This window comes from Saimiri boliviensis, chromosome 13, assembly GCF_048565385.1.
Source record: "Saimiri boliviensis isolate mSaiBol1 chromosome 13, mSaiBol1.pri, whole genome shotgun sequence".
Classification (NCBI taxonomy): Eukaryota; Metazoa; Chordata; class Mammalia; order Primates; family Cebidae; genus Saimiri; species Saimiri boliviensis.
Genome location: NC_133461.1, coordinates 8,846,520 through 8,856,073, shown reverse-complemented (window position 1 = coordinate 8,856,073; position 9,554 = coordinate 8,846,520). Strand labels below are relative to the sequence as shown.

The 9,554-nt window shown below is 38.6% G+C and overlaps 1 pseudogene; it reads left to right on the top strand.

Annotated features, from left to right (window-relative positions):
- Positions 1-7,325: 7,325 nt before the first annotated feature.
- LOC101030293 (zinc finger CCCH domain-containing protein 14-like) lies at positions 7,326-9,335 on the top strand (annotated as a pseudogene).
- The last annotated feature ends 219 nt before the right edge of the window (positions 9,336-9,554 follow it).

Genomic DNA, 9,554 nt, shown 5'->3' with positions numbered 1-9,554 from the left:
TGCTACATACCTTAATTACATAGTGCGTATTTTATCTTAGTTTATAAATTCTCACTTGTCTTCTATTTAAACATAGATAGTTAATTATGCTATTTAATAAGATCTAATAACTTCAACATTATGACTTAATATTATGCAACACCTTACCTGAGAGAATCTCAATAAAACATACACAAGCTTTACTAATGAAATCTTGCCACTCTCTGGTGGATGGGGTTTAGATGCAAGGCTTTGTGTTTACAAAATATGTAGAGAGATGTGAGTGAAATATGTATGCAAGTGTCAAGCCAAAAAATCCAAAATTTCAAATACAATTCAATGGCTATTGCTAACATAGTGACACTTAATGTGAAATCTTTTTTTCTTGTAGAAACAATTATAGTCTGAGAGCTTTTCTATTCCCATAAACAGGACTGATCATTAAATAACTGAAACTCTGTTGTGCTTCCTTGGGGGCAGATTCCATTTGTCAGCTTCAAATGTGTCATCTCACTTTATTTTCCCCAATGCTCATTTTGAAACCAAGGGTGGCTTCAGGGCTCTTGAGTCTCTCAGAGCTTCATTCTGGGCCAGGTTCTCTGGGAAAGAGGTAAAATCAATACTTTTCTGCTTAATCTTCCCCTACATAGGAGATATAAGCCTAGTAACTTATTTTAAAAGTTCTCCTCAACTATAAGTTTCAATAAGGTTCTGAAGCTCATGGTTTTGAACCCCTTTGTGAAGTACTTAGCAGCCTAAATAGGACCCCTTAAAAACCAGTGGTACTAAGAGATAGCCATCTAGCAAAGTTGGGGTTAATCATCCTAGTGGTTCATAAAATAGTAGAAAGTTTTCATCAAAAGAAGCGATGGTCATTTTAAGACAGAAAAAGAAGTGATCTATATATTCTTCAAACCAAATTATTATGCATTAGGTATCATACCCATACATATGTATATCAAGTGATAATTGGCTTGATTTTCATTCTGAATAAAAGCTTACATGGAAACATGTGCCTGTTTTATTCTACTCTTAATAGAGGGTCTCCCCCTACTTTAACTTTGAGCTTAATATCTATTCATCTATGATACTAAAATTATTTTGTATTATAAGTAATTAAAATATAAAGGGATATAAAATACATTAGTAATTTTTCTATACCAAATAAAGGCAAAACAAATTGCATAAGAGAAACCATTGGTTAAAAATATTTGATACATAGCTGTTCTTTCTCACTCATTAAGATCGTATTGGAAAGTTTCTATGCACAGCTAATTGGATTCAAGTACCTCCTATATTGCATTGGCGATGCTTTGTGGTGGGTAGAAATCAATTCCTATATGCTTGCTACTTGACTTTCACTCTAGAAAACTGTTTCTTATATTAGATTTTGATACCTTTTGACTGAGAACCCCATGAACCTTTAGACTTATTAGTACAAGCTGTATTAAATAGGATATAAATCCTGATGGCTGGTAGATAGAAGATTTGGTATTCTGCAGCAAAAAAGCCTAACAATTCTATCATTACTTCAGAAGAAATTCTTTTCAAGTGACATAATGAAAAAGAAGTCGCTCTATTGTTAGATGACTTAGAAATGGCTTTTAAGACTATTTATCTAGTCTGTCTATATCTTGCTTTATATTTTTTTTCTAAAGAAACTGAAGCCATTTATGGAAACAGCCATCTGTAACTTGATCAACCTCTGTATTGTTAACCTTGATCTTGAAATTAAAGCCTGAACCAGTAGTTTGCCAAAGGGATACTTCTGCCTTTTGTGTGTATGGTGGTTAGATTGATTGTACACATTTTACTTTTTATAAACCTTGTTTTTTTTCTTTTTTACTTGAATCTGTGAAAGAGGCAAAGCTAAAATAGTGAAGGCAGACAGTTAATCATTATGGCTGCCAATCAGGCTTTTACATTTCAGTCTTATCAAATGGAACACAGATGAAAACCAAACCAAACCAAAACACAATATTCTCCTCTTTGTGGAGTATCAATGCATTAATCTCATCTGGATGAGAAACATTGGTTGGATCAATAAGACATTTCCCACATTTCTCTGCTGGCCACAAAGCCTCCAATTTCCACTTCAGCTATTAATTGATTCAAATTATATGAAATTGCACTGTATTATAAGGAAGTCACCAAATTAATCCTGTCTTTTCTTTTTAATTCTCAGCTGCTCTTGGTGACTTTTATTCGTCAGGACAAATTTATGATTATGTTCATATTTTCCTTCTCTTTTAACCCACCCTTAAAGTAGCATCTATCCCTTTCATGATTATTTAAAGTATTTGCAATTGAGTCTTTAGCATATGAAAAAATTGTTTTTCAACCTTTGAGTAGGAATTATATTCAAGACACTACTTGATTTTTTATTGTTGTATTTTTAGATCCCTGATTATGCACTATTTGTCCCATTCCTTTTGCCTATGTCCCTGGTAGAATAAGTCTCTTCAACCAAGCATTTAGATGAAATGAATTTTATTCTTTACCCATAACCTTCAGCTTCTTCTTCACCCACTCCTTTGAGGACTCTCAGCACACCTGACCTTTGGCATGGACCTTTAAATTGAAAAATATTAAAGACCAATGCTCTGCTTCAGACGTGAATTGGGAGTGTTCATAGTTAGGCCACAGCAACCAATATATTCTTGGTTTCCTTGTGATGTTCATGGGCATTTCCACCTGTCAATGAGATTGAAGGATACTCTGAGGTCTTTGCTCATCTTTGCATTTCACTAGTGCGTAGCCCATACCTTTGATTTAAAAAAAAATAAATAAATTGAAAGAGCTGTGTGGGTAGGGGGGCATCTTTTTCCATCTTCAATACTCACAGAGAGCATGATGAAATTATACCTTACTGTATAATTTCAGAGCTGGAAATCTGTACATGGTAATATTTTATTGTGCACATCTAACTTATATGGCGAATTTGGAAGGAAATCACCTCACTGCATACCCACCTACAATGGTATTTATTAAGAATATATAATATTAAAAATTCACTCTAGAAAACAGAAGATGGGGTGACAAAAAGTTATATGTGTGCATTTTTATGTGTTATATGTGACCTTGAGAGAATTGTTTCCCATGCTTTCATTTTCCTGCTGAAATCTAAACTTCTTTAGACCTTCTTGGGTCTACGGTTAGAGACTAGACTGTAAGGTTGATGATAGGGAATGACCTTAATTCTGTCAGTGTTGGATGTCCCCTTGACTCTGGCAGATCAGTTGTCTATCATTTTACGTGTATTGTTGGGATCCCCCTGTCCTTTAGATTTTACAATGACATATCTGATATCTATAGTTTGCCATGCCTCGTTGATTTTCCTTGGGTGCCTTCTGGGTTTTCTCTCTGAACATACTTTCAGATTTCATAATACCGTAAGTCACTTTTGAACCCCAAGTAAACCCTTATCAATATGTGTATTTTTGTCAGGGGCAAAATTACTTAAAGCAAATGCTCTTTTTTTCGGTAAATGTTTGACTTATGTTTTTGGTAATATAATTTCTTTTTAAATTCATGGAATGTACTTTTAGGAGGTCACAGAGTTTTAAATGCAAAATCTTTTATTTCGCTTCGACTTGATGAAATACTGGCTGAAAAATATTGGCAAAAATCTCTAATTTATTTTGAATCCACAGCATAATATCAAAAAATAACTACTTGCCAATTCCACTAAATTAATATATTTAGGTATGTTATGATGCTGTTTTTTATTTGATATCTTGGAATTTTTACTAATTAGCACAAGGCTTGGCATAGTAAATGGTATTAATGTGAGCACCATCGACTATTTATATTTTACTATATTTCTTTCTCTAATGAGGTAGTATCCTTTGACTCTGAAAAGACAGAATTAGTTTAGACTATTCCTCTTTGGGCCTGTTTTATACCAAATAAACAAATTAATAAATGCTTAAAATTATAAGACTTCAAAGAAAAGTGTTTTTATTTTGCAAGCAAATATGGTTATTCACATAGCAAACTAACATCACTAGGTAGACTTTTAAACACAACTGCATGGAGTGATTATTATTGTTTTGAATAAGTATTTCTGTAAACATCTTAATAATTAAAAATTTTCTAATCATTACTTAGAAACTTATGACAATGGAACAAGTCAGTGTAATTATTATTTTAGTGACTAAAAAATTATCATTCTCTATATGCTTATAAAATGTGATAAAGAGGATAGAAGGTAGAACAAGATGACTGAATAGATGCCTCCACCAATCATTCTTTCTGCAGGAACACCAAATTGAACCACTATCCACAGAAAAAAGCACTGTCATAAGAACCAAAAATCAGGTAGCAAGCACAGTATCTGGTTTCAACTTGGTGTCATGGAAAGAGGCACTGAAGAGGGTAGAAAAGACTCTTGAATTGCCAATGCTACCCCTCCCCATGCCCCAGCGGCAGCAGCTTGGGGCAGAGAAAGTGTCTGTGCACTTAGCAGGAGGACAAAGTGCAGTAATTGTGGAAATTTGCATTGGAATTCAGTGCTGCCCTGTTACAGTATAAAGCAACACCAGGCAGAGCTCAGATAGCGTGTATGGAGAGAGCAGCTCAAGGCAGAGGAGAATCATGCATCCCAGAGATTACAACCTGAGTTCTAGCAAGCCTCACAACTGCAGGCCACAGTGCTCTGGGTTCTAGATAAACTTGAAAGGCAGTCTAGGCCACAGAGACTGCAATTCCTGGGCAAGTCCTGGTGCTGTGCTGGGCTCATACCCAGTGGACTTGGGGGGCACACAACCAAGTGAGACACCAGCTTGGGTGGCCAAGGGAGTGCTCCTTCCCCAAACCCAGGCAGTGCAGCTTGCAGCTTTGAGAGAGAATCCTTTCCTCTGCTTGAAGAGAGGAGACAGGAAAGTGAAGAGGACTTTCTCTTGTATCTTGTATCCCAGCTCAGCCACCATAGTATGGGGTGCCAGGCAGAGTTCGGAGGCCTCCATTTTAAGCTTAGATTCTGGATAACATATCTAAACATACCACGGATGAGAAGGGAACCCACTGGCTTGAAGGAAAAGACCCAGTTCTGAAAAGATTCATCACCTGCAGACTAAGGAGCCCTTGGATCCTGAATAATCATTAATGGTAGCCAGGCAGTATTCAACACAGGCCCTGGTGACACTCAGAGCAGTGCTGGCTTCATGTGTGACCCAGCACACACCCAGCTGTGGTGGCTGTGGGGAAGGACTCCTTCTGGTTCTGGTTGAGGAAAAGAGTAAAGGGGACTTTGTTTTACACCCTAGGCCACAGTGTGGTAGAGCACCAAGCAGGCTCCTGGGGTCTCTGATTCCTGGGCTTAGCTCCTGGATGGCGTTTCTAGACCTGCCTGGGGCCAGAGGAGAGCCCATTTCTTTTAAGGAAGAGAATTAGAACTGGCAGAATTCACCACAAACTGACTCAAGAGCCTTTGGGACTTAAGTGAATATTGATAGTAGCCAGGCGGTACTTGCTGCAGGTATGGGTGGTGCTGGCCACAGGGAGAAAGTCCTCTGCTTATTCAAAGGGAATAGAAGAGTGGGAAGGGCTTTATCTTGTGAATTGGGTCCAAGATCAGCTGCAGTAGAATAGAGTATCAGATTGGTTCCTAAGTTTTCTGAATCCAGGCCCTGGCTCTCATGTGGCATCTCTGGACCCACCTGGGACCAGGGGAATCTCGTCACCTGAAGGGAAGAACACAACCCTGGCTGGCTTCAGCACATGCTGATTATAGAACAGTTGGGTCTTGTGTGAACACAGGTGGTATTCTGGTGGTGGTCACTGCAGACTTTGGGTGAGGCCTAGTGCTGTGCTGGCTTCAGGCCTGACCCAGCACAGTCTCACTGGTAGTGGCCTCAGGGGTGCTTGTGTCACCCCTTCCCCAGCTCCAGGAAGTTCAGCACACAAAGAGAGACTCCCATTTGTTTGGGAGAAAGTACGGAAAGAGAACAAGAGTCTCTGCCTGATAATCCGAACAGTTGTTTTGAATTTTATCCAAGACTACCAAGATAGTACCTCTATAAGCCTGTAAGAACCACGATGATATTGGGCTTAGAGTATCACTTAATGCATATATGGCTACAGTGGCCAAAGACTTAGATAACAACATTCAAATCCCTTTGAATACCTGGAAAGCCTAACCAAGAAGGATGGGTACAAACAAGCCCAGGCTGCAAAGACCACATAAATATCTCACTCTTCAGTGCTAAACACTGATGAACATCCACAAGCATCAAGACCATCCAGAGAAACATGACCTAACAAAACAAACTAAATAAGGCACCAGTGATGAGTCATGGAGAGACAGAGATATGTATCCTTCAGACAGAGAATTCACTCAATGAAATTCAATAACACAGAGAAGAAATTCAGAATCCTATCAGATAAATCTAACCAAGAGATTGAAATAATTTTCAAAAGAAGCAGAAATTCTGGAGTTAAAAATGGATTTGACACACTTAAGAATGCACTAGAGTCTTTTAATAGCAGAATTGATCAACTAAAATAAAGAATTAGCTGGAAGACAAGCTATTGGAAACACACATTCAGAGGAGACAAAAGAAAAAAGAATCAAGCAGACTAAAGCATATCTACAAGATCTAAAAAACAGCCTCAAAAGGGCAAATCTAAGTTATTGGTCTTAAAGAGGTGGTAGAGATAGAGTGGGGTAAAAAGTTCATTCAAAGGGATAATAACAAATAACTTCACAAACCTAGAGAAAAATATCAGTATTCCAGTTTCTAGGAGGTTATAGAAAGCCAGAACATTTAACCCAAATAAGACTACTACAGGATACTTAACAATCAAATACCCATAGGTCTAGGGAAAGAAAGGATCCCAAGAACAGCAAAACAAAAGATACAAATAACGTAATGGAGCTCCAATATGTCTGGCAGTAGACTTCTTAATGGAAACTTTACAGGACAGGAGAGAGTGGCATAATATATTTAAAGTGCTGAAGGAAAGAAACCTTTCATCCTAGAATAGTACATCCAGTGAAAATATCCTTTAAATATGAAGGAGAAATAAAGACTTTACCAGACAAACAAAAGATGAGGGATTTTATCAATACCATACCTCTACTACAAGAAATGCTAAAAGGAGCTCTTCAGTTCTAAAGAACAGGACACTATTGGGCAATAAGGAATCATATGAAGGTACGAAACTTATTGGTAATAGTAAATATTAGAAAAACAAAGTATTATAACACTGTAATTGTGCTGTATAAACTACTCATATCTTGAGTAGAAAGACTAAAATATGAACTGATCAAAACTAATTACTACAGACGGAGCGGAGGAGGAGGAGGAGGGCTTGGTGGCAGGGCTGCGGGGTCGGATCCCGCTGTAGGCTCGGGTAAGCTACGCGCCGCGCAGTGCTGAGTTCCCGCACGCTGCGGAGCCATGGAGATCGGCACCGAGATCAGCCGCAAGATCCGGAGTGCTATTAAGGGGAAATTGCAAGAATTAGGAGCTTATGTTGGCTTCATGGTGTATTAGATAAACTTCGCTCTTTTACAGCTGAACCTTCTAGTCTAAAGTCTTGTGATACCAACATCTTTGATAGTAACGTGTCTTCGAACAAGAGCAGTTTCAGTCGGGGAGATGAGAGGAGGCATGAAGCTGCAGCGCCACCACTTGCCATTCCTAGCACTAGACCTGAAAAAAGAGATTCCAGAGTCTACAAGTTCACAGGAGTCAAAAACCACTAATATCAGGCAGACTTATGATGATGGAGCTGCAACCCGACTAATGTCAACAGTGAAACCTTTGAGGGAGCCAGCACCCTCTGAAGATGTGATTGATATTAAGCCAGAACCAGATGATCTCATTGACGAAGACCTGAACTTTGTGCAGGAGAACCCTTTATCTCGGAAAAAACCTACAGTGACACTTACATAAGGTTCTTCTCGCCCTTCTATTGAAATTTATCGACCACCTGCAAGTAGAAATGCAGATAGTGGTGTTCATTTAAACAGGTTGCAATTTCAACAGCAGCAAAATAGTATGCATGCTGCCAAGCAGCTTGATATACAGAATAGTTGGGTATATGAAACAGGACGTTTGTGTGAACCAGAAGTGCGTAACAGCTTAGAAGAAACGTATAGTCTGTTCTTTAGAAACAACTCGGAGAAAATGAGTATGGAGGATGAAAACTTTCGGAAGAGAAAGTTGCCTGTGGTAAGTTCAGTTGTTAAAGTAAAAAAAAAAATCAATCATGATGGAGAAGAGGAGGAAGAAGATGATGATTATGGGTCTCGAACAGGGAGCATCTCCAGCAGTGTGTCTGTGCCAGCAAAGCCTGAAAGGAGACCTTCTCTTCCGCCTTCTAAACAAGCTAACAAGAATCTCATTTTGAAGGCTATATCTGAAGCTCAAGAATCTGTAACAAAAACAACTAACTATTCCACAGTCCCACAGAAACAGACACTTCCAGTTGCTCCTAGAACTCGAACTTCTCAAGAAGAATTGCTAGCAGAAGTGGTCCAGGGACAAAGTAGGACCCCAAGAATAAGTCCTCCCATTAAAGAAGAGGAAACAAAAGGAGATTCCATAGAAAAAAATCAAGCTGAGATGAGTGAACTGAGTGTGGCACAGAAACCAGAAAAACTTTTGGAGCGCTGCAAGTACTGGCCTGCTTGTAAAAATGGGGATGAGTGTGCCTACCATCACCCCATCTCACTCTGCAAAGCCTTCCCCAATTGTAAATTTGCTGAAAAATGTTTGTTTGTTCACCCAAATTGTAAATATGATGCAAAGTGTACAAAAACCACATTGTCCTTTCACTCATGTGAGTAGAAGAATTCCAGTACTGTCTCCAAAACCAGCAGTTGCACCGCCAGCACCACCTTCCAATAGTCAGCTCTGCCACTACTTCCCAGCTTGTAAGAAGATGGAATGTCCCTTCTATCATCCAAAACACTGTAGGTTTAATACTCAGTGTACGAGACCGGACTGTACATTCTACCATCCCACCATTAATGTACCACCACGACATGCCTTGAAATGCATTCGACCTAAAACCAGCGAATAACACTCAATCCTACCTGGCAGAAGATCATGCAGTTTGGAAGTTTCCATCTACTGATGAATACTCTACAGAACTTGTCAAATGTTTGAAACTTGGAATATATTGCTTTCATAATATGAAGTTTATTGCCTATCCGAATTGTCTAATTTTTCAAGTTTGTAAGTTTATTAAGTGGTTTTAACATTGGGTGTTTTTGTTTTGTTTTTACTATGCAAAGACAGCTTAAAGAAGAGCTACATTCTGTTAAAATATTTGGGGCATGTTTGTGTACTGCTGTTGTGAGGATCAGCATATGAAATTGACGTCATGGTTAGTGATGGTGCTGCAGCTTATGGGGTACACGGTTGCTGTGTGAGTGGAGAGATGCCGTGAGGCAGTTGTCATTATTCTGAAAACTGAACTGCTTTTACTTTTCCCAAAGATTATATAATGTTCATAATCCACCATGAAAACAGGATTGGCCAAAGGTACGGAGGTTGCTTAAAATACTCAATTCTGCTTTTTAATTTTTAAGTGAAGATAGTTGGAAAAGCATGGTAATGTAG